At 38.0% G+C, this 26,944-nt stretch overlaps 1 pseudogene; it reads right to left on the reverse strand.

Annotated features, from left to right (window-relative positions):
* Window positions 1-22,128: 22,128 nt before the first annotated feature.
* Window positions 22,129-26,944, reverse strand: part of LOC122683645 — a 33,332-nt pseudogene continuing 28,516 nt past the window's right edge.

Below are 26,944 nucleotides of genomic sequence, written 5' to 3' on the forward strand. Positions count from 1 at the left end.
GGAAGTGATCGTCTTGGTATGGTGGCTGCCCATATAATTTGAGCAGAAGAACCAGGAAAGCTTCTGTTTTTAAATGTCTGTCCTACATCCCCCCCAGAATGCTTAAAATGCCACTCTTAAGGCATGCTGTCTACAAGGCACCACCTGATTAAATGAAATGTAAAAACAAAAGGACCTTGTTTTTAGTCTCGAATAGTTTCTTATGAAAGAAACTTATGAAAGAGTCCAACCAGGACAACCTATTTCAGAAATTAGCCAAGAGAAGGGCCGTAAGGAGGAGCAACATACGAGCACAAGGAGAAGAAAGGAAGGAGAGATGAACGGCATTCTGACTGGGAGCTGGTGGCCGGCTGTCCTGGTCAGGGTGCCCCCAGTGGTCCTATTACTCAGGACCTGTGATGGCTGGGCTTCATTTGACCTAGACGAGAGGCCTCAAATGTAGAGAGCAGTGACCCTCAGGATGAAAAAGTGCCCCTTTGCTTTTCCTCTGTCTGTTCCTATTAATGTATATTCCACCATGCAGGGAACCGCATTTTTGTACATCTGACTTTTCCCTGATGCTACCCAGAACCGTTACTTTCTGTACTAAAAATTATATTTAAAAAAACAGTTTTAAAAGTAGTTGCTTCTCAAAAATTAGCATGTAGTGCATTTAGCTGGAAAGTACTGTGCTTTAGTACTCTTATCTGTTTTTTATAAAGTACTAAGAACTCAAAGTAAACGTAGTATTCTTTAACTGAAAAAACCAAACTGTTCCCTTTCAAATCTCAATTTTGTACATAATATAATATGAAAATGGAACATCCTTGTCACTGGAATCACTTGATTTTGATTTGGTACTAAGTATAAACCAAATGGCATTTTTAAACGGGATCTCTTAGTCACATGTCATTAAAGAGTACTTACGTTTCTTAAAAGTGATTTGCCAGTAGGTATGTCATCCAACAGAGAAGCGTGCTTTAAGTGGATTTGTTTCATATTTTATTATTTACACCACAATATCTTTCTAAATCCAAGAGTCTATGAAGTCCAAAATGCATTATATAGATTTTTCAAATGTGAAATGGAGTGAGAGTCTTACCATTGACTATCATGAAGCTATCATAGAAGTCAAACCCTGTTAAAACTTAAAATCTACATGTCTAAGGAGAACATGTGTAAGCTAGGAAAAATCCATCCTAACAGAGTGGAGTGGTTTTCGAAGCCGCCTAAAACATTTATTTTCTTTTTTCAAAAACTGCTACTGCATAACAAGAAATATCTATTCCTGACTCACACTGCTTTTGAGTAAGGGATGATTTATTTTAGGGGAATTTATCATTGTAGGTAGAAACAGATGTGCAACTCTTCTACATGTCTGTAAGGAAGCTCATCTAGGTGGAGTAGAGGGAAGATACTTAGTGACTTAATATACCAAATAAGCTGTAGACCTTGTGTAGTTTGAAGATGCTAAACAGAAGTAGAGGAGAATAGAAGAAAGAACAAGAGACTGGGAATCAGAAGTCTGCCTAACTGGATTCTGAGCTTTAGTTTTTCTCATCTGTTAAATCAGAGAGATCATAAGAGGATCTACAGCTTCTCATCCAAGTCATTGATCTATTCCAAGTCAATCTCACATTATCAACTCTATTTGGGTCAACAGAAACTACAGAGAAGGGACAAGAGTAAGGAAACAGCATTTTTATTAGATTAAGGCCACAGTTTTAGATCTTCTTAGCAATTTCCCTTCATGACTAGCAGAGATTCCTAAAGAAAGTCCATTGCACCCCCTAACAAACTTCAGTTTCACATGGGAGTTTCAACTACATAATACATGTTAAAGCTCTGTTTATATTCCAAAGATACTATGAACTTTATCTAGTTCATCTATTTACAGTTAGCAATCAAATCATAAACGGTAGCTTGGCTTGTAAGTTGCTACAGCAGCAACACTTCTAGAACTGGCCATTTTGTAATGGTTCCAGAGGCAGAGTATGCTGTGCAGATAATGTTTATTTTCTTGATTTACTGAGCCCTTATTTTTCAAGTAATGGCAAAGTTAAATGAGTAAAACATGAACTAAATCTTAAAAATTAGATCATATAAGGAAACCTGAGAGGTTGAATGTAAAACCCATTTGATTATTATGTACAGACACCAAGACAACTTATAGCACTAGTAAAAACAATCTACATCTTCCTGTCACTATCATGTGCCCTTTAACTTGTGTTAGAACTGTTGCTCAGTGAACTGATACAAATATACATGAGCACTGATGATGTATGCCTAAGTTCATCCCTTGAGAAATTAGACTTCAAAATGAAAGAAGACTTCCCTGGTGGCACAGTAATAAGAATCTACCTGCTACTGCAGGAGACAAAGGTTTGACCCCTGGTCCAGGAAGATGCCACATGCCATGCAGCCACTAAGCCCATGTGCCTCAGCTACTGTGCCAGAGTGCTGCAACTACTGAAGCCCATCCCCCTAGAATCTGTGCTGCACAACAAGAGAAGTCACTGCTATGAGAAGCCTGTGAACTGCAATGAAGTGTAGCCCCCGTTCATCTCGATTAGAGAAAGCCCATGCAAAGCTACAAAGACCCAGAACAGTCACAATTTTTTTTAATTTAAAATTGATAAAAGAAAGTTAAAAACAATGAATAGCTGATAATAAGGGATAAAATTAAATTAAAGAAATTGCCTTGGATCTGTATTCAAAGTTTCCAGAACATTCTTTTGTTGTTTTATTAACCTCACTGATTTTATTCTTTACTGCATGAAATAAGTAAGGAGCATGTGTTCTTATTCATGGATATATTGTCACTGAAGTTCAAAAGTATGAAAAGGCCAAGCCAGGGTTGAATTTAATTGTCTTAGCATGCCCTTTAGCGTCAGAATTTGTCATGGTTATAGTGAATTTACTCCCATGTTAATATTAGTGAGATGTGAAAAGTCATACTGCTGAATTCAATTCAGATGCTTCAGGAAACAATATCATCAGCTGTGTAGCAAAGTCAAATTAGAATATTAGTCAAATAAGTAATACAAATCATTATTTTCTTATAATTCAACAATAAAATTAAATTGTCTTTCTTAAATTCTTTGATGTGATGGTCAGGAAGGTGAAGTTCCACACAAAACAGTAATTAGATATCTTCTCTTTTTCATCACTGACCTAATGTACAGGATGTCCAGTGAATAAATTCAAGAGGGCACCCAATAGTCTCTGCTCTCTTGAATTTATTCATCAAACACCCTGTACCTGGTGGGTGCCACACTCTGCAGTCAGGGAACCTGGCCACAACTGTGGTTTAGCACTCACTAACGTTATCACCATAGACAATTTATTTAACTCAGAAAGCCTTGGTTTCCTCATTTGTAAAATAAAGATTGCGCTAAGCATATCTTGCAGAGTTACTGTGAAAACAAGAAGTAATGCATATTAAACACTGATTGTAAATTATCTTCCTCATCTGAATTTTATAGACATGTATTTCCCCCTAACCTATGGCCACCAAAAGCCAAACCAGCTGCAAAGTCTAAAACCAGAAATACTTCTTTTGTTTAAATGGAAGTATTCCTCACCGCTCCCCCAATTCCACCCTTCCCATTCCCAAGCTAAGGCAGAGGATTTACAGGGAATGAGAATAAAGAGTAAAACAGACTATTATACTTTATGTACAATCATCTTCTTTTAAACAAGCTGACTAAACAAGGAGTCCCATTTGTAATACTCTAAGGAGGGATACTGGTGGCTCAGTGGTAAAGAATCTGCCTGCAGGAGATTCTTGCAGGAGACACAGGTTTGATCCCTGGGTCTGGAAGATCCCCTGGAGAAGGAAATGTTGATCTACTCCAGTATTCTTGCCTGAGAAATCCCATGGACAGGGGACCTTGGTGGACTCCAGTTCATGAAGTCAGACATGACTTGGCAACAAAACACCAAAGGGATAAATATTGACTCCAGAGGAGGTAAGAGGGTAGAACACACACAGAAAGAAAGGGGATGAGTCATAGCAGAGAGCCTAGGGAGCCCAAGTTGAATGAAAGCCACTTGTGAACATGCAGTCATTTCATGTATGCAGCAGGCTACTTAGAGAGGACTTTCGCAGCACAAACTACCAAAGCATAAACTTAATCTTCTTATGACATTCACTCATATTTCTTCAAAGTATTCAGTATGCAACAAATAATTTGCAAAGTAAGAATGCTGTTGTATAAACTTGTTTCACTATTCAACGTGCCAAGGCACTTCAAGGTCTATATGAGAGAGATCTATATCTATGTACCTTATCTATCTAGCTCTTTCTATAAAGAGAAGCTTAAATATTATCTGCTCAAGTCTCTTAAAATTGAATAAAAGAAAATATAAACAAGAATCATTTAACTATTGATATTATTTTTTTAACTCCTGAAGCTAGTTAGAGATGAGAAAACAAACTTTCTGTTTTCCCAATTACGAGGTGAAAAGGACCATATACAAATATCCATGCCCTACATTCAGTCAATCATAGTAGGATATTTGGTCCAACTATCTCTAAAACTGTTGATCCATGGTCATAAGTACATCAGGCAAGTCAGCTTTTTATTTCATTCTCTTTCCATTTCTAAAACCTGATTATTCAAAATGTCCCTGCATATCCAGTTTCCTACATTCTCTATAACAAAATAATTTGCTTAACTTCTAACAACTAGACTCCAGCCAAAATGAGTCATCAGGTGAGACTGAGAAGCAGAACAGGAGCTTTTAAGTCCTGAGGCCATGGTTTTCAGAGAAGGGCAGGGGATCAGATGGAAGCAGAGTGCCACACACTGGGAAAAGAGAATATTGTCTCCTCAGATGCTTCTAAAATGGTGTTTAAAGGAAAGTTCTCAAACTGAGGACATTCAACTTTAATTCTCCCCCTCCCGTTTATTGTCATTTATTCTGCTGATATCAATTACAGAGGATTGGGTTTTGGATTAGTCATAATCCCAGTTCATGACAACATCATTACTGTTGTATTTAAGGCAAGGTCTGCTTTTAGTTAGTAAGTTCTTGAATTGATATTTTTTAATAACATAGTAAGCCCAGTGGACGCACCACCCCAAACAAAAGCAAGGCCCTTGACAACAGTTTACATGAAGCCACGACCGCATCTCATCTCCTTGCCTGCCCACCACCCAGAAAAACCAGTCTTAGACAAGTCTAGACCAGAGTTGAGGCATGATGGTCATAGGCAATAATGGTTCTGAAGTTTTGTTATATTGAATTAACAATTATTTTCCTGACTGTCATCAGTGGCCAATCCCACTATTTTCGTGCAATTAATTTAATCAAGTTTCAGATTTCAAGTTGGAAAAGCAGTTGGGCACTTTGGCGAAGCAGTTGGACTTGAGTTCTGGAGTCAGACTAACTTTGGTTTACATTCAAGAGCCACCACTTATTACCACCATTTATTTTTACCCTGGGCAAGTTGGCATCATAAATTCCCCAAGCTTCAGTTTCCTCATTACAAATAACAACCATAGCTAGTATTGTGAGAACGTGATGATATAATCATGAAAACTAGCATACTGCCTGGCACAGAGAAAATGCTCAATTTATGCAAGCTATTAGTATTTCTATCTTTTATTTTCTGGGAAGTATTTTATAAGGATTATGTTTAAAAATTTATAGTTATAATTTCATAAAACAAGTTTCATGTTATTGTGGACTTTTAATTCCAAGGAGATGATTGCTATTACTATATGACATGTTTTTTGTAGTTTCTCTGAAACTATATGATTTTCAGAACATCTTTACCTCATCTGACACATAAAAGAGTTCTAGGTGTGTTTGAATAGGTCAGATTATTTCAAATGTATGCAATTGAGATTCAGTTCAATTAAGTAGCTGGTAAAAATGCATGACATCCATATGCCTATAACAATCTGACATTCAGTAAATTTTGTTTGTTTTCAAACTCTCTATTCTACTCTGAGAATGTGGACAATGTTTTAATGAGTCTCTTTCTTTACACTCAGGTCATAATATTTTGTTTACTGGGACAGATTAGACACTTCTTTCCCAACTAAGGAAATTTATCACTTAGCTTCCTGTCATGAACAACTCCTTTCAAAAATCAAACATACCAAAAACTTTTACTTTATTTTTATTATTAGTCCCATTTATTATATTCTGTGTTAGAGAAAATATTTTCATTTCCTTGGAACTTTTACATTTCCTCCGCTACTCCTTCCACATTAATCAAAGCATTTGAATGGCATTCAAATTTAGAAACAGCCTTATAAACTCAGAGCTAGAAATGACTGGTCTAAACCAACCTGTACTTCCTGACACATTTTAACTTCTAGGTTAATAAAACCTCTTGTCTACTCAGAGTTATAAATTTCATTATTTTATTTATATTTCTTTATTTTTAAACTGAATTAATGTAAGAATTGAGAATTGTGGGGGGAAGTAAAGTTGAAGAAATGATAGGGGAAGAAACATCTATGAGAAAAGCTAAGAAATATTGGGTGGTGATTAAGAAGAGATGCTTCAGGGGACTTATATTTATGTAAATGTATTATTTATGTTTATATTTACATACTTGAAGGAAAACTGCAGTGGATTAAACAGCAAAATGAAGTTAAAAGAAACTCACCATATGGAAACTAAAATGAATTTTTCAGAAGTATATAAATAAATAAACAATACTTAATAGTCCTTGTAGAATAATAAAGTCCTTGTAGAAGAATAAAGAAATAAAGCAAATCAGAAAATACATATAGGTGAATGACAATGAAAAGACAACTTCAAAATTGCAGCACTTTTACATGACAAATGGCTATCATCATATCAGAAAACAAGAATGACTGAAAACATAGGCGTCAAGGATAAACTACCATATAACCCCAACAATCCCACTATTGGGAAAATACCCTGAGGAAACCAAAAGTGAAAAAGATATATGTACCCCAATGCTCACAGAAGTACTATTTATAATAGCTAGGACACGGAAGCAACTTAGATGTCCATCAACAGATAAAGAAGTAGTGGTACATATACACAATAGAAGATGATTCAGCCGTAAAAAGGAACACATCTGAGTCACTTCTAATGAGGTGGATGAACCAAGAGCCTATTAAACAGAGTGAAGTAAGTCAGAAAGAGAAAGACAAATATCTTATATTTACACATACATATGGAATCTAGGGCTTCCCTGGTAGCTCAGTTGGTAAAGAATTCTTCTGCAAGGCAGGAGACCCCGGTTCAATTCCTGGGTCAGGAAGATCTTTCTGGAGAAGGGATAAGCTACCCACTCCAGTATTCTTCAGCTTTCCTTGTGGCTCAGCTGGTAAACAATCCGCCTGCAATGTGAGAGACCTGGGTTTGATCTCTGGGTTGGGAAGATCCCCTGGAGAAGCGAGAGGCTACCCACTCCAGTATTCTGGCCTGGAGAATTTCAAGGACTGTATAGTCCATGGGGTCGCAAAGAGTTGGACTTGACTGACGAATATTCTCTTTCACTTTCCATGGAATCCAGAAAGGTGGTACTGATGAACCCATCTGCAGAGCAGCAACAGAGACACAAGTATAGAGAACTTGTAGACACAGGCGTGGGGGAGGAGACAGGGTATGCACTGAAAGAGTAGCATTAAAACTTATGCATTAGGTAACAGGTGAAAATTTGTGGTATGACACAGCAAGCTCAAATCCGGTGCTCTGTGATGACCTAGAGGGGTAGGATGGGGTGGGTAGTGGGCGGGAGGTTCAAGAGGGAGGGAACAGTCCCTGCTTCCTCCACTCCCATTAAAAGATTGATTTCTAAAAGTCCCCTGATTTATGAATGACTTTGAAATGCACCCGAAATCCAAGAACTGTTCAAATCAGAACAACTGTAGGGGTTTTCCCTTGTTTAAACGTATGTAAATTTCTAAAGTAAAACCAAAACTGTCTTCTGAAGGGAAGTTGAAGTTAGAATTCTGTCCTAAAGCAAGAAAATCTATATAATGGCATTCTTTATTTTTTAACTTTTAATTTTGTATTGGAATATAGCCAATTGACAATGTTATGTAGTTTCAGGCAGACAGCAAAGGGACTCAGCCATACTTATACATGTATCCATTCTCCCCCAAACTCCCCTCCCACCCAGGCTGCCAGGTAACATTGAACAGAGTTCCCTGTGCTAACAGACTAGGTCCTTGTTGGTTATCCATTTTAAACACAGCAGTGCATGCATGTCAATCTCAAGCTCCCTAACTTCCCTTCCCCCTACCCTTTCTCTCTGCTAACCATAAGATCATTCTCTAAGTCTGTGAGTCTGTTCCTGTTCTGTAAATAGGTTCTTTTTCATCATTTCTGTTTAGATTCTGCATATAAGGGATATCATACTTTCTCTTTCTGACTTACTTCATTCAGTGTGACAATCTGTACATCTATCCATGTTGCTGCAAATGGCATTACTGCATTCCTTTTAAGGGCTGAATAATATTCTGTTGTATATATGTACTACATCTTCTTTATCCATTTATATATCAATGGATATTTAGGTTGCTTCCATGTCTTCACTATTTTAAATACTGCTGCAAGGAACACTTGTATACATGTATCTTTTCAAATAATGGTTTTTGTCTTGACCTATGCCCAGGAGTGGGATTGCAGGATTATATGGCAGCTCCGTTTTTAGTGTTTTAAGGAACCTCCATACTGTTCTCCACAGTGGCTGTACCAATTTACATTCCCACCAACAGTGTAGGAGGGTTCCCTTCTCTCTACTCCTTCTCCAACATTTATTGTTTGTGGATCTTTTGATGATAGCCTAAAATAACAGCATTCTTAGAAACACTAGAAATTGATTTCTTTCTCTTTAAAAGAAGTCTCAAACTTAAGAAAATTATTAGGGATGAAGGTTCCTCTCATTTTGCAGCTCTTTTATTTTTGGCATGTGGCTTTCTCCTCATTGTCCAATATAGCTTCTGGAACTACAACCATCATGTCTGTATTTTAGCTAATAAGAAGAAGGAAATGAGAGGAACACATTGTCTCCCTTCTAGAACATTTTCCTAGTCATACACAACACTTCTGTTTATATCCCATTAGCCAAATCTTAGTCACAAAGCCATAACAAGCTGCAAAAGGCCAGAGGATAAATATTTAGCCCAAGTAGTCATGATTGCAGCTACAAATGAAAAGTTCTGCTGAAAGAGAAGGGAAAAAGTAGATATTTAATCCAAACTAAGACCTTCTGCCATAGGAGAGTGAAAACCATCTTCCAGGACTTTCTGTCTACCATACTGAGTCTTCTACTTGCCCCAAGTAGGAGTCTCAAAAGGAAGGCTGAACTCGGTGCCCTGCAGCATACTCTTTGCTACAATTTATTTTGCACCCACCTGTTGTCCTCAATGGGCTTTCCTGCTGACTCAATGGTAAAGAATCCTCCTGCCACTGCAGGAGACACTGGTTTGGTTCCTGGGTTGGGAAGATTCCATGTAGGTAACCATTTGGAGAAGGAAATGGTTATCCACTCCAGTGTTCTTACCTGGAAAATCCCAAGGACAGAACCTGGTGGGCTGCAGTCTGTGGAGTCACAAAGAGTCAGACACAACTCACCACCTAAAGAGCAGCAGCATTGTTCTCAAGTGCTGACTATTATGAAATTAGGCTTGACTTTATGAAAGTAAATAGGGCAACATGAGGACATTAATTATTGAAAATCTTTTCCAAAAGCTTAATTTATCTGATGCCATTTTATTATCACTGCACCTGAAACTGGGGCAGAAGCCTTTAATACGAATTAAACATTCCTGCCTGCTTATCTTTCCTTCCATCTCTGTATTCCTTTCTTTGATGAGTAAGCAGTCTCAGAGTCTCAGGGATCACCAAATACAGGTGTCAGCAAACTAGTGTCTGCTGGCCAAACAGTGGCCCACTGCTAGTGTTTAAATAAAGTTTTACTAGAACACAGACAAATCCATTAGTTTATGTATTGTTTGTGGCTGCTTTCACACTGTAGTGGCAAAATTGAGTAGCTCTGACAGAGTCATTTGGCAGACAAAGTCTAAAATAGTCTCTATGTGGTCTTTTAACAGAATAAGTTTACCAACCCCTGATCTAGAATCCTGGAGCTGGAACACTATAGATAAGCCAGTGCATGGGTTATCATTTTTAACTCTTCAAAAAATACAGTGTTCCTTTTCCCCTTTGATTTCTTTTGCCTTAAAAGTCTGTACCTACCAAATTATGATTTATTAATTAAATAATTTAATGCACATAATGATGTTCAGCCAGAATTGCTGCTCAGCATGAGACCACTTGTGGGGTAACATGCTCTTATTACCACATGTGGTCTTACATTAAACTGCTATTATTGCTTTAAAAAAGTAAAGAAACAGTTTCTTTCAGACTATGTACCCTAATTGAGAAGAACATAATTGATTTCAATTAAACTTTTTTTTAAGTTCAATAAAGCTTTCAGTTTTCCCTGACATCCTAAATGACCCAGAGAGGTATTGGGATCCTAATTTGAGGATTGAAATAGTTTAGAATAACAGCCTAGAGAGATTCTTGCTCAGTGTCACCAAATAAGATTTAACAGTGAGTAAGACCCAGGTATTCAGACTCATCTTTCCATGTATTGCCTTGACAATCAAACAAATGAATGGGAAGCCAGGAAATAATGCTAAGCCACCTACAGTCTAGGTAAGTATACACCTGTAAACAACATGAATTCCTGAGAGAGCTGGGATCCTCACGGAAGGATCAGGGTGAATCTAAACCTTGTAAACTAATAAATCTCTTGGAAAAAAAATTTCTTTGTCTTTCATTTTAATTCATTTTTCATTAAGATATAATTGCTTTACAGAATTTTGTTGTTTTCTGTCAAACCTCAACATGAATCAGCCATAGGAATTTCTTTAAAGAGAAAGATAGAAAAATATAATATTTTAAAATGTTAATAGATACTCATTCTGTTTCAATACCTAACTTTCTATGGCACAACAAATTTAAAGCATCCTTAATAATTACCAGATAGTAAAACAATTGTGGAGTTTTCTGCATTCTCTAAAGAAATTCAAGCAATTCTTTGTTTTTCCTTCATGTCAACATTGTGTTTTCTTTCTAACTTCACCCATTTGGCAAGAAGGGCCTTCCTGTCACTGTGGTCTCCTTTCTCCCATAGTATGAAATTTTGCAGAATAGTCTGTTCAAGTTACCAGGAGTAATTCCAGAACTGTATGCTCCACATTCACTAGCAATTTTGGAAATGTTTTGCCTTGAAACAGGATTAAGCCTTGCACAAGTTGGACTGCGAAAAGGCCCCACAGATTCCTTGGCAAAGAAGGATCAGAATCAAACTCTTCTATTTCTCCTTTAAAATGTATTGCAGAGTTGCTGTTGTTATTTTGTCATCTGTTTCATTCAGAAATAAAGCGTCAGTAAGGTGACAACAAACATTATTGAACACAGAAACAGAAGGAAACCTTGTTTTAATTTACTAAAAATGTGAATAGAAAATAAGAATCAACAAAAAAACGGACATTGCCCCGTAAACGATCTGAAATTCGTAACCTGAGAAACTCTTGTGAACACCTACCTCAACCTTTTAGAGAAGTCAGCCAGCTAGAGCAGTCAAGGACTTGACCAAGTCATGAAAGGAAGAACTCAAAAAAAAGAAGCAAAAACACCTGGTCTAGGATACAAGACCATTGCTTTCCTCTGCCATAGAATGACAAAGAGAAGAAGACCTCAGAAAACATTTCTATCCAGGCAACTCCATGGATTAATGATTTTCATGGGACTCCAGGCTGTTCTTGGACCCTAAGCCTTCTGAGCCCAGAGCAGTGATATTCAGCTAAATCATATTATTACTGTCTTAGATTTAATGAAGGTAATTAAATGACATATGTCTTCCTAAACCATCTATATGTCTTCTTTGACAATACCGTGGTATAATTATTTAATAGTAATTTAATAAATTGTATGCCTAATGCCTGGATTAATTTCATTCATCTATTAAACATCAGGTCAATTATTTTCAAGTACCTACCAGCGCCTGAAGTGTAAGTGAAAGGAGCTCAGTCCTGTCCGACTCTTTGTGTCCCCAAGGACTATATAGTCCATGGAATTCTCTGGGCTAGAATACTGGAGTGGGTAGCCTCTCCCTTCTCCAGGGGATCTTCCCAATCCAGGGATTGAACCCAGGTCTCCTGCATTGCAGGTGGATTCTTTACCAGCTGAGCCACAAGGGAAGCCCTGGAGTGGATAGTCTATCCCTTCTCCAAGGGATTTTCCTGACCCAAGAATTGAACTGTCTCCTGCATTGCAGGCAGATTCTTTACCCACTGAGCTTACCAGTGCATAGAACTGTAAAAAAAAATTGCTAGGAAAAACTCTTGAAAATGTCAAGATCTCTGCACTTTAAGAATTTATAATTTTTGTATGAATGGATAGAAATTATTCTCTCCCTTTGATTGAAGGAACAGAAACACAGGTGGGCTGAATGATTAGCCAGGGTCATACAAGGAGAATGAAGCAAATGTTAAGCTGGAAATCAGTGCTCCTGGCTACAATCACATGTGCTCATCACCATATGCAATTAGGCTTCCCCAATACTGTACATTTTTTTTTTTGTAGCTTCCCTCCACCACTATCATATGTAGTACAAAATAAAATAACAGTATCCAACTCTAGAACAAAATTTTCACATATGCTGAAATTAACACTGCTTCAAAACAATGCAGTTCTGAATTCATACTAGAACAGAACTGAAACAAAAAAATAGTGATGTGAAAAAAAATGTGATCATAACTAAATTATTTAATTGATATACATATGTGCTTTTAAGATTAAAAAATAGCATGGTGAGTGGGAATGGGGGAATGGGATAAAGATAGGCAAAAGGTACCAACTTCCGATTATATGATAAATAAGTACTAGGAATGCAATATACAACATGATAAATATAATTAACCCTACTTACATTATATATGAAAGTTGTTTAGAGAGTAAATCCTAAGAGTCCTTATCATAAGGAAAAAATGTTTTTATTTTGTATCTACTTGAGATGATAGATGTTCATGAAACAGTGTGGTAATAATTTCGTTATATATCTAACTAAAAGTATTATGCTGTGCACTAGAAACTTATACAGTTCTTAAACTTATACAGTATATAAATTATATCTCAGTAAAACTAGAAGAAAAAAAAAAGAGAGAACACTTTTTAGTCCAGTCCCACCATCTGATACCTATTTGTCCTAAATCATTCCCAGGAAAAATGACTTAAACTCTGACTGATTCTAGTGATGAATTTGGAAATTCTGCTCTTCTGAAAAATTTTCATTGATCTCTTCTATTTTTGACAGTTTTCTAAACCATTTTGTGAACCCAGTGCTCTAAGAGTGCTAGTTGTCTGAATTACAAGAGCTTTTGCAAAATCCTTATATCTGTGAAGTGCTATTATCTAAAGCAAACTCTTTAAATAGAACATAATTTAATTTGTGGAGAAGAGAAAATGTAACTTTATACTTAAAGGTTATCCCAACATTTTAAAACATTGAAATAATTTATCTTAACATTTTACCTAAATATTGCCAAGTTTCTAAGTATTGAAAACCACTGCCACTGTCAAAGTGACCCTGTTTATTTTTTTCCATATAACTTTCATATGAAGTTATAGGACTGTCTACTATTAAATAATCATCCTTGATCAGGGAATATTTGCTAAAACAATAAGCTATGCTATAGCAGCAATGTGGGTATGCTATAGTAATCCATATAGTAAATCCATATGTAAATCCATAAACTTTATGGATTTAAACTCAAACAATCAAAAAACATAACTCGCAAAGTAAGTGCGTGCGTGCGTGCTCAGTCGCTTCTGTTGTGTCAGACTCTGTGACTCTATAGACTGTAGCTGGTCAGGTTCCTCTGTTTATAGGGATTCTCCAGGCAAGAACACTGAAGTGGGTTGCCTTTTCCTCCTCCAGAGGATCTTCCTGACCAAGGGATCAAACCTGTATCTCCTGAACCTCCTGCTTTGGAGGCAGGTTCTTGACTGCTGAGCCACCGCGGAAACCCCTTGCAAATTACACTTAACACAGTTCAGTTCAATAGCTCAGTCATGTCCGACTCTTTGTGACCCCATGAATCAGCACGCCAGGCCTCCCTGTCCATCACCAACTCCCGGAGTTTACTCAAACTCATGCCCATCGAGTCGGTGATGCCATCCAGCCATCTCATCCTCTGTCGTCCCCTTCTCCTCCTGCCCCCAATCCCACCCAGCATCAGGGTCTTTTCTAGTGTGTCAACTCTTCCCATGAGGTGGCCAAAGTACTGGAGTTTCAGCTTCAGCGTCAGTCCTTCCAATGAATATTTAGGATTGATTTCCTTTAGGATGGACTGGTTGGATCTCCTTGCAGTCCAAGGGACTCTCAAGAGTCTTCTCCAACACCATAGTTCAAAAGCATCAATTTTTTGGTGCTCAGCTTTCTTCACAGTCCAACTCTCACATCCATACATGACCACTGGAAAAACCATAGCCTTGACCAGACGGACCTTTGTTGGCAAAGTAATGTCTCTGCTTTTTAATATGCTATCTAGGTTGGTCATAACTTTCCTTCCAAGGAGTAAGCATCTTTTAATTTCATGGCTTCAATCACCATCTGCAGTGATTTTGGGGCCCAAAAAAATAAAGTCTGACACTGTTTCCACTGTCTCCCCATCTATTTGTCATGAAGTGATGGGACCAGATGCCATGATCTAAGTTTTCTGAATGTTGAGCTTTAAGCCACCTTTTTCACTCTCCTCTTTCACTTTCATCAAGAGGCTTTTTAGTTCCTCTTCACTTTCTGCCATAAGGGTGGTGTCATCTGCAAATCTGAGGTTATTGGTATTTCTTCCAGCAATCTTGATTCCAGCTTGAGCTTCTTTCAGCCCAGCATTTCTCATGATGTACTCTGCATATAAGTTAAATAAGCAGGGTGACAATATACAGGCTTGACGTGCTCCTTTTCCTATTTGGAACCAGCCTGTTGTTCCATGTCCAGTTCTAACTGTTGCTTCCTGACCTGCATACAGGTTTCTCAAGAGGCAGGTCAGGTGGTCTGGTATTCCCATCTCTTTCGGAATTTTCCACAGTTTATTGTGAGCCATACTTAACATAAAATGGCATCAAATTATTCTTTCAATATGTTATAGCTGCTTTAAAAAAAGCACCACTGAATTATTTGGTGTGAGATGTATTCTGCAATACTCTTAGATTCAAAATCCACATCCACCCAGTAATAATTTGGTGAAAATCCAGTTATATTGATTTATTTTCTGCATTTTCACCCATTTTACAAACTCTTATCTACAACAAATACATTTTCATTTCCTTTCTTTCATGACATTATATCTTAAAATTCTACTCAAAATGCAAACTCTCCAGGTACTTGAGAATTGAAACAATATTAATTTGAAAACAGAAGTTTTCCATTTAGTTCTAATTTGCCCTTTACCATCATTTTATGTGTGATTTTAAAAAAAAAGAACACAAGAAAAGAAAGCAAAAGATTCAATGTGTTTGTGAGAAATTTTTGCCTATCATTTGTCAATGTTCCATTGGAAACTTTGCTTTCTGTAGACTTTATTTAGATGAAAACCGCCTTTATTGGATGCTTTAGATTTTGGGGCTGTGAAGTTTGTGCAGGTAGACAAAGGTCCCTTTATTTCTATAGCTAGTGAAATAAATAATAAGATATTGTCACTACTTACACCTATGGCTTTGAGGCATCACTCATATCAAAATTCAGTTCAGTCACGTAAAGTGACAATATACTTCCTCTCATCTTTTCTATTTTGCTCCCCATTCTTACATTTTACTCTCTTTCAAGAAAGCCATCTATGACTTTAATTCAGCTAATTCAAGATTCTGCATTGAATGTTCCACTTAGAATGAAGTTTCCACAAACTTATATATTTCCAGGAGCATTGAGCCTTCAAGGCAACCACTGTGGCATGTACTTGTTAGAAAGATAAGTAACCATAAAAGGTTCTTTTAAAACCATCCAAATGCTTGATTTTGATTCTCAGAGAGTATCTAGCAGTAGGTGGCATACACAAAAAGAGATTCTGCAAACTAGAATGAACAAACTCCACATGTATACGTATTTCCCCAATTTTAAGATGAGCTTCCATTCTCCTCAAAATGGAAAGGACACAATTTTTATAAATTCTGCACAAATTACTTTGGAAAAAGTCTCTCTCTTTAGACTCAGCAGAAGCTCTGGTTTCATCCAAAGATTTAATCTCACTGGTTTGGGATACGGTCTGGATGTCAATATTTGTTAAAAGTTCAAAGCATGTATATGAATGTAATATGTATGCCAAGATTAAGAATCAGTGAGCTAGGGTAAAAATAACTTTATCACAAAGCATTTAATTCAATTCACCTCTAGAAACTCACCCAACCTCAAATATATGTTGTCTATGTCACACCTGGCCAAATATTTGCTATTGAAAAATTGATGCTACTACAAATATTAAAGCATCCTTAAATGTATAACACTGCTTGCAAATTATTTCACTGAAGCTTTATTTCATAACAATAATTCCTCCATTATATCAGTGGAAGATAATGAGTTTATTCTGAAACTAGAAATATGACCCTTAGGGAGGTGTGGGAACTAGGTATGCACAAATATGCAAACAAATATTGCAAGATAATTAAAATAATGATAAAAATCTATGTTTATTGTTAGCCATGAAATAATGCTAAGTCAAATACAAAAAATATAGATTAAAGAATATTACATTAAAATTCTACTTTTATGTGGATAATATTTTGGTTATATATATTCTAAGTGTTTGATCTTTAAAATTAGCATGCATGATTTTAACAAAACAACAAAGAAAACATAATTTGAAAGGAAAGAAAAAGGACTAAAAGCAAGAGAAAGAGAAAAAAGAGATAAACTGGGCAAAAAGTTGCTTGTATTACTGTGAGACATCAAAATTTTAGCAGGTCTTGAAAGATGAGTTTATAAAAGCCTTGAGAAAAAATCGATTCCAATTTCCTAAATGTGTTTGTAACAAATTGTACAATTTCCTTGTCAGCAACAGTACTGATAAAATCTTCTGAGATTATTGAAACTCTTAAAAGAAATATTATTTTAGTTCAGTTCAGTTCATTTCAGTTCAGTCACTCAGTCATGTCCAACTCTTTGCGACTCCATGGACTGCAGCACGCCAGGCCTCCCTGTCCATCACCAACTCCCAGAGCCTACTCAAACTCATGTCCATTGAGTCAGTGATGCCCTCCAACCATCTCATCCTCTGTCATCCCCTTCTCCTCCTGCCTTCAATCTTTCCCAGTAGCAGGGTCTTTTCCAATGAGTCAGTTCTTCCCATCAGGTGGCCAAAGTATTAGACTTTCAGCTCCAACATCAGTCCTACCAATGAACACCCAGGACTGATCTCCTTTAGGATGGACTGGTTGGATCTCCTTGCAGTCCAAGGGACTCTCAAGAGTCTTCTCCAACAACACAGTTCAAAAGCATCAATTCTTCAGCCCTCAGCTTTCTTTATAGTCCAACTCTCAAATCCATACATGACCACTGGAAAAACCATAGCCTTGACTAGACAGACCTTTGTTGACAAAGTGATGTCTTACTTACTACTTACATTGCTTTTTAATATGCTGTCTAGGTTGGTCATAACTCTTCTTCCAAGGAGAAAGCGTCTTTTTATTTCATGGCTACAGTCATCATCTGCAGTGAGTCTGGAGCCCAAGAAAATAAAGTCTGCCACTGTTTCCACTGTTTCTCCATCTATTTGCCATGAAGTGATGGGACCGGATGCCACGATCTTTGTTTTCTGAATGTTGAGTTTTAAGCCAACTTTTTCACTCTCCTCTTTCACTTTCATCAAGAGGCTTTTTAGTTCCTCTTCACTTTCTGCCATAAGGGTGGTGTCATATGCATATCTGAGGTTATTGATATTTCTCCTGGCAATCTTGATTCCAGCTTGTGCTTTATCCAGCTTGGCATTTCACATAATGTACTCTGCATATAAGTTAAACAAGCAGGGTGACAATATACAGCCTTGACGTACTCCTTTTCCTATTTGGAACCAGTCTGTTGTTTCATGTCCAGTTCTAACTATTGCTTCCTGACCTGCATACAGATTTCTCAAGAGGCAGGTCAGTTTGTTTGGTATTCCCATCTCTTTCAGAATTTTCCACAGTTTATTGTGATCCACACAGTCAAAGGCTTTGGCATAGCCATACCTACAATTTTATAGTTTCATTATTTACAATTGGAGATTCATAAGTGATGGATTAGTTTACACTGTTTAGGTTTCCAAATGAAAAGTGATTAAAAAGTATTTTTTATTTAAGGGGGACTTCCCTGGTGGCTCAGCAGTAAAGAATCCACCTGCCAATGCAGGAGACATTGGTTTGATCCCTAGGTTGGGAAGATCCCCTGGGAAAGGAAATGGCAACCCACTCCAGTATCTTTGCTTGGAGTGTTCCACATGGGGTCTCAGAGTCGTGAGAATTTACCACACTTGGAAAAAAACTAGACCATTATTTTATGACATTTTCCCATTCATATTAGTAGTCACTCAATATCAGATAAATAATAATATAGAAATAAATTATAGTGTCTATCATTTCCCTATTTTATTCTTCAGATGAGAGGATGCAACTTAGAAGAACTTTTTTCTTCCAAAATTGTAAACATATGATTCTTTCCTCAAATAACCTTTATATCATATTTTAATACCTATAAGGCTCCACACTAGATATAAATGGGATAAAAGGTGCTATCTTCAAGTCTCTAGGAACCTGGAATGCACCACAGAAATGACAAAACACACACAGAGAAACGTAAAGTCTAATGTGGAGATACAACTTCATCCATGGAACTGACAAGCAGGATTTTGGAACTAGACCTTGAAGATCCTGCCAATCTCAATAGTCAGAGGTTGCATAAGGAAAATCATTCTAACAGCAGATCCATGAGAAGTAATTTGGGGTCTGATAAAGACTGTTGGGCTGATGTGAAGTATTCATGTAAGGGGACTATTAAAGTTGGAAAAGGTTGAAAAAAAATTAGTGGGGAGCCTTGGTTACTCAGTCCAAGGGTCTGTATTTTGTTCACTGAAATTTGAGGAAACATCAGGTTGAGATAGGGGACTCTAATAACTTGGCCGTTCTGTATCTTTTCTGACTTTATCTCTCACCATTCGTCACCAGATTTCCTCCCTTCCAGCCACACTAGAAAAGTGAAGTCACTCAGTCATGTCTGACTCTGCGACCCCGTGGACTGTAGCCTACCAGGCTCCTCTGTCCATGGGATTCTCCAGGCAAGAATACTGGAGTGGGTTGCCATTTCTGGCTCTTCAAATACATCAAAGTTCTCCTGCCTTAGGGCCTTTGGCCTTGCTGTTTAGTGCAGCATTACTGATGTGCTTTCTCCTGGGATCTTTTCTTAGCAGGATCGCTTACTTCACTATTGTACCTGTTCACCATGCTCCTCAAAAAAAGGATGGATCAAAAATAGCACTTTCTACACCATCATTCTATACTTTTATGATTTTCTTTGGTTTTCTTCATAACATTCATATTTCCTTCTCAGACAGGACACATACATTTTGTTGTTATACTTATCTGCCTCCCCTACGAGAAGGCGAAAAAGAAACTTCCTGCAGCATGAGCAGCACAACTCTATCTGTCATGTTTACTTCAGAGCCTGGAACATAGGTGAAAAGTAAGGGATGTTCAACATGCATTATTTAAAGAATTAATAACATTTTAATTAAGTAATTAAATAATCAAAGGAGAACTTTAGGAACATGGGTATGAATATGGGAATCTGTGACAATAAGCTAAGCCTGAGGTAATAATTGACCAAGAATAAGCACCATGGGGATAAGGAGAAAAGAAATGGATGTAAAAGCTTGATTTTCCTCCCTGGGCTCAGAATCCTTATCTGTAAAGCAAGGATTGTTGAACTAAAATCATGAATACAATTTTTCAGTATAGTAAAAATAATGCCTCCCTCGGGGCCAAATTTTAGGCAGGCTTACTGGTCATTACAAAAGAATCAGGGTCCCTAAATGTGGGTTTCCTCTCCTGCAACCCACCCCATTGCACATGCAGGCGTCACTCGATCCTCCTCACTTTGCCCTGTCGGAAGCAAGGCTTGGGGAACCTAAGCAAAAATTAATACTCTGATTACTGCTATTACTGTGGTTAATAAGTTGTCATTTGTCTGTGATCCAGGCTTCTCTTGCCTTCTGTCAACATCCATGGAATCTATTAGTTTGCAAGTACGGTAAAACCTCAAGTCCCCCAGGTGGCACAGTGGTAAATAATCTGCCTGTCAATGCAGGAGATGCAAGAGACATGGGTTCAATTCCAGGGTTGGGTAGACCCCCTGGAGAAGTAAATGGCAACCCACTCCAATATTCTTGCAGGGAAAGTTACATGAATAGAGGAACCTGGTGGGCTACAGGCCATGGGGTCGTGAAGAATTGGAGACAACTGAATACGGGTACAAAACAAAGCACCATGGTAAAACCTCAGAATCTTCAACTTTCTTGATAGATACAAGGTTCATTTTATAGGCATCACTTATTTCAGTATACTAGCAACAAACAATTAGAAGGTGAATTAATTAACAAGACATGTAAGATAACATGAAAAGCATAATAGAGTGATAAATTTAACAAAATATGTATAAGATTTTTACACCAAAATCTAGAGAAGCATTGTTGAGAGAAATTAAAGACCTAAAGAATGGAGGGAGATTCCATACTTGTAGATGTGACAGTATTCTTCCCCGCTCCCCCACCCCCCCAACTTTATTATTTGAATCTGTGGAACAGGAGACAGAAACAGTCTATCTCTTCCATGGAAGGTATCATCCCTCCCATCTTAGGGACAGTGCCCTGATAAGACTGTCTATTAGCTGCTATTTCAGAGGCCCTAAGAAGAGCATGTCTGGTCACAGTAGCTCCCTCATCTTTCCAATGAATTCCCTTTCTCTTTTTATTAGCTGTAGTCAATTTCTAAAGAACACTATCTGGTATTAAAAAAAAAAAAAAACTTGAAGAATTAGGATTTTTTGGTACACTTCTTTTTTTTAGTTTTTATTTTTTTATAAAAGAACATTATTACTGAAGCACAAGAACCCCCAAACCTAGACCCAAGAGGGAGGATGACCACAAATCCAAATGACTGACCAAAGCCACCAGTTGTCTCTAAAAGCCCTATTATCATCTATAAAACGGTGGTCGTCCCTGCCCAACTCATTTCTCAGCAGCAGTGTTCACACTAGATCTCAGATATGCAAAAGTTTTGCAGAGAAACTCAAGTGGTGTGATTAAAACAGCTGAAAACACCAGAGATGGAAATGAAAGACCCCAGGCTTGTCACAAGACATTCATTTTAAAAGCCTTCTGAAAAAGAAGAAGTAGGAGCTTCTGGAATTCTGCCTCCACCCTGCCATTCAATCCAATCACTCATGGACAAGGACAGTGTGATCTTGTCAGGATCCTATGGGACAGTGCCTCTAATGCCTGGAATATGTTCCATCAGTTAGGGGTCATTTTTTCCCTTCCTTTCTGGCCTGCCCCTGACAGTATTCATCACATGTAACCTCCCTTAGAATTTTTTAAAGGACAAAAATTCATCTAACTTCCAAAGGTGATTATGAAAAATATCAACAAGAAAAAGAACAGGCCTGGACTTCAAAGAATATGGAATTTAGAAGACATCAAAGACAAAAATAAATCCAACTGAACAGGGCCCCAAGGAGTTTCCTTTTTTCCTGTAGGCTTTCCCATTCCAATCCCATAAAAATGTTTTGCACATGCAATAGCTAGCAAATAAGGAAAGGAGGCAAAGCTTCCAAAAATGACAGATGCTCAGCTGAAGGAGGTTGATGACTGAGTCACGTGAGCCCCTTCCTGGAAGAGCCCACTGTTTGCTCAGTCACGGCATCAGTTCAGCTCAGTGCCCCAGCGTTCTAGACCAGGGGCTGATAACAAGCCTCCCTGAGCATGTGATTGGCTGGAGTGACTGACTAGGGGAAGAGGGCTTACTCACTCCCTCTGCACATCCTCCAGCCACTTCAATATCAAATCCTCCTTTTCTCCATAGAAGCACTTGATAGAACTGATGCATTGGTGTGTTTTAGCAGATGAGTTTACCCACCATGATTAGGTGGAAAATTCTAGGCACCTTATACTTGTAGGTTTCACCACGGGACATCAGCTTGCTGTTCAGGAAGCACAACTGAGGAGCAGCTCTTCCTCACATGCATATAGGTCCAGGATGTGTTCCAATTGACTCAGACATAGAGGCCAGAGCCACAATTAAGAAAGGGGATCTTAAAAACCTTCACTTGTTGGTAATGCACCTGTGAGAGTTAGTGAGCAGATAAACTTTTTCAATCTGTTTTCTGCGCTGGAGCAGCCAACAGGGCTTGTCCTGGGTGATGCCAGAAAAGCTGCAGAGCTCACGGCAGGGCTCACCTCCTTATTGTGGGTGTACAGAGCACCTAAGCCAACGCGAGAGATGCTAAAGTCCTTATTGGTACTGACTGATTGATCGCATGGGTGTTGTTGAGGTCAGACAAACTTTCCATGCCCAGAACATTTTCGTGTTCATCCAACACAGACAGCCTGTAAATCTCATCTATGATGACATGGAGGTTGTATCTCTTGGCAAATTCCAGGTATTCCTTCAGTGAGTCCAGGGAATAGAAGCCATCCAGAGGATTCTGAGGATTAATACTCATTTTGTACAAGTTGGAGAAAGCCCTGCTTGAGAATTTTCTCCAACTTGTACAAAATGAGCTGGAAAGCATGGGTGTTCACATCAGCGGACAAGCATCAGCTCAACTTTCACACACAGCTGGAAACTGAAGAGGAAACCACCACAGAAGGGAGTGAGGAGTCAGAAAGGCCTTAATTGGATCACACAAAACTGTGGCCAGGATGGAAAAGACAGAGCAACAATCATTTAGAAAAACAAAGTTTTCTGGATCAAGGTGGGCACCTGCCTTGCAGTAGTAGGTCAGGAACAGGGTCACTTCTTCCTCAGAGATGATTGCCCTCTCTAATTGGGATATTGCAGCAGGATCTCTTCAATGCAGTTCACGTCTCTCCGACTTAAGATTTCAGTCATCAGATCAGTACACAGCTTATGCTCATCAGTACCAGGGTTAATGAAGCCCAAAGTATTCTTGTCTTCCTGGTATTCGTCTCCATGGCAGCTCTTGTCATCCTAGAGGCTGGAGTGGTACAAGGCAGAGATGTCAATCCTATGGTTGGACAGGTCAAGGCTGAGAAATGCAGCTTCAAAATCTCACAGTTGATGAACTAGGAGGTTGGGCTACCTGGATGATGGGCTCACTGCCCAACTCTGACATCACTCCTAGAGTCCTGGGAAGGGCAGAACAGTTTGTTGGAGCTCCAGGCCACCCATGGCCCCAGACTGTAGGAGGTAGACCAGTTGACAGATTAAGTGGTCCGAGAGAGCTTTCTGCTCCTGACTGGCCTGATTGTTCCTCTGCTCTTCCAGTGTCAGGTTCTGTTGCAAGTGCTTGGGTGGGTATCAACTGTATGTTACAGTCTTCAATGGTCTACTGTAAATGCACCATCATCTCCATCAGCTGGCTATGAGTGCTCTGGTTTCTGAGACCCTGGCCCCTCATTGGGCCACAAAGCTTGTGGAAAGTGTCTGATCAGTGATTCATGCTCTGGGTATTTGCATTGGCCTCTGCAGGCTGGCTAGAACTTTTGCCTCTGTTTCCATTCATCTTTCTCTGCTCTAAGATCCTCATGCCTGATGAAATTATCCTGGACCATCAGGGCTTAGAGATCTCTCCAACACACTCATCTCACTAAACTTGCTTATCCATCTTTTTAATTATAATAATCCCGGTTAGTTTGAAGTTGTAGGTATTTCATTGTAGTTTTTTGATTGGCATTTCTCTACTCACTAATGAAGTTGAATATTTTCTCATGTGCACAGTGGCCATTTGTATATTTTCTTAGGATAAAGGTCTATTCAATATCCTTTGCCTACTTTTTAATTGAGCTATTTGTCCTTATAGTGTTGGGTCATCAGTGTTCTTCATATATTCTAGATATCTTATCAGACATATGATTTGCAAATATCTTCTCCCATTCTATAGGTTGTTTTTTTATTTTCTTGATTATGTCATTTGCAGAACAAACTTTTTAATTTTGGCTAAGTTCAATTTAGCTGTTATTTTCTTTTATATCTTTGCTTTTGGTGTGATATTAAAGAAACCACTGTCTAAAATTAAGTCATGAAGGTTTACTCCTATGTTATCTTCTAAGAGTTTTCTAGATGTAGTTCCTATGTTTAAGTCTATGAATATTTTGAGTTAATTTTTGTATATGGTGTGAGGTAGATACCCCAACTTCACTCTTTCACATGTGAATATTTCATTGTCCCAGTGTCATTTGTTTAAAAGATTGTTCTTTCTTCCAGTGAATTATCTTAGTACATTTGTTAAAAATAAATGTGTCATTAATGTAAGAGTTTACTTCTGGACTCTTAAAATCTATTCCATTGATCTATATATCTACCCTTATGCCAGTACCACACTGTCTTGATTACTGTAGCTTTGTAATAAGTTTTCAAACCAGGAAGTAGGAGTACTTTAACTTTGCTCTTTTTCAAGTTTATTTTTTTGCCATTTTCAGTTCATATCCATTAATTTAAGCTACCAAGAACACATTCTTCCAGTTTGCTTGGTTTTAGACTTAAATGCTTCTTTTAAATCCTTCCTCAAATGCCAGACCATTCAGCCTGTTTGCAAGCATGTTGCCACCTCTTCAAATTTTCACTTATGGTAGTCAACAATGAGCACAAACAGTAGCTAGAAATCAAGGACAGGATGGAAAATATGGACTTTTAAAAGTAAATGACAGATTTAGGTCACCAGAAAGTCTTTGAATAGGATGTTGTGGGAACAAAGTGACTGCCATGGTGAAAAAATTGGATCATAAATCTTAGAATAAATTCCCAAACCAGGTCTCATGTTTTCCTCTTCCTTATGTGGACTGGGAAGGTTGTGTTGACTAAGTTAGTTCATTTTCTCAGATTCCTCCAAAATGAAATAAAGCTGTGCTGTTTCTCATGTTCTTATTGCAGACCCTGCCTTTTGGCCTTTTGTAGTGTTCTTATATTTTTTATATCTGTTAGAGATTAAGCACTGCATTCCTTAATTATGTTCAAGGGAAAAAATGTTATCATTTAGAGGTGCACATATAATAGGAGGGTTAAAATAAACATGTCTATATATGAGGGTTTCTGAGAACACATGTCCATGTTTCAATACTTTACATAGTCACATCAGACCCTGTTGTTTGGCTAGAGAAAGTTATTACTCTCATTTTATAGAAGCATAACTGAAGTGCCAAGAGGTAAATGATTTGCTTAGATGATTGAGCATGGCAGGGACAGAGCCAGTATGAAAGTGCAATGTATCAGCCTCCTGGGGATGCTTTTAAGGGTTAAAATGGGTCCTCCAAAAGAATATGTTGAAGTCATAAGCCCTGTTACCTGTCAACATGACCTTTTCTAGAAAGAGGGTCTTAGTAAATGTTAAGTTGAAATCATTAGAATGAGCCCTAATCAAACATGACTGGTATCACTATAAGACAAGGAATGCCATGTGACAACAGAGGCAAAGACTGAAGTAATGAAACTGCAAGCCAAAGAATGCCAAGGATTGATGGCATTCAGAAACTAAGAGTCAAGGAATGAAATTTTTCCCCTGTAGGTTTCAGAAGGAGTCTGCCCCTGCCACCATCTGGATTTTGAAATTTCAACCCGTAGAAATTTGAGACAACAAATTTCTGTTGTTTGATACCACCTAGTTTTAAATACTTTGTTATGGCATACCTAGAAAATTGATACAGACAGTATGCATTCCTTGACATAGCACTTTTGTTAAGTATTTTTTTATGTGAACCATTTTTTAAAGTCTTTACTGATTTTTTTTTTTTACAATATTGCTTATGCTTTATGTTTTGGCCACAAGGTATGTGGGATCCTAACTCCCCAACCAGGGATTGAACCCACACCCTTTTCATTGAAAGGGGAAGTCTTAACCACTGGACCACCAGGGAAGTCCTGACATAGCACTTTATAACAGAAAATCAGCCTTCTCAGAGTACCAGAGGGTGCTTCACAAATTAAGAACTATTCCCTACTACTTAAACACAATTCCCCTGCCCTAGGACAGTCTTGGACAATGACCCTGGTATAAAACATTCTTCCCCTGATTGAATATTATCAATGAAGAAAAGCTTCCTATTTCATGATTCAGAGGAATCACCCCCCTGACCCCTTCTGCACAGCTCTGGTCATTTAAAGGTTCTTCCTCATAAACTAATTTGCCTTCCTCTCATATCTATCCATTAATACTAGCTCTGTTTTCTGAAGGCACTCGGGATGACCCTAATTCCTCTTTCATATGCTAGGACTTTAAACATTTAAAATCAGATACATGTCCCCCACATCTTCTTTTCTCCTAAGAATTTCAACTGTTCCTCATCAATCATGCTCCCAAAACCACTAACCATCCCTACTGGCCAGACACCAGGGAATCAATGTCCGTCTAGGTGTAGCATCAAGAACTGAGCAGCAGATTTCCAAGTCAACTCCTTACAATAGATGAAGCACAGCCAGTTCTTCTGCTGTATAGACAATTATTCTGATACAGGAAAATATCACTATTGTAGTCCAAACTGCCATTCAATGAGGTAAATCTAGACAAATGAAAGGACACTTTATTCCTGTTACCATCTTCATAGATTAGGGTTGGTGGAGGGGACAAATTTTGGAGTCCATCAATTTTTCCACATGAAGATAGGGTTTCCTAAAAAGTGTTGAGGCATGAGATGGCAATACAGCTATGCAAGTGTCTACTCTATGAAATAAAAGCCCACAGTGTGACAGCCAGTTA

This window comes from Cervus elaphus, chromosome 25, assembly GCF_910594005.1.
Source record: "Cervus elaphus chromosome 25, mCerEla1.1, whole genome shotgun sequence".
NCBI lineage: Eukaryota > Metazoa > Chordata > Mammalia > Artiodactyla > Cervidae > Cervus > Cervus elaphus.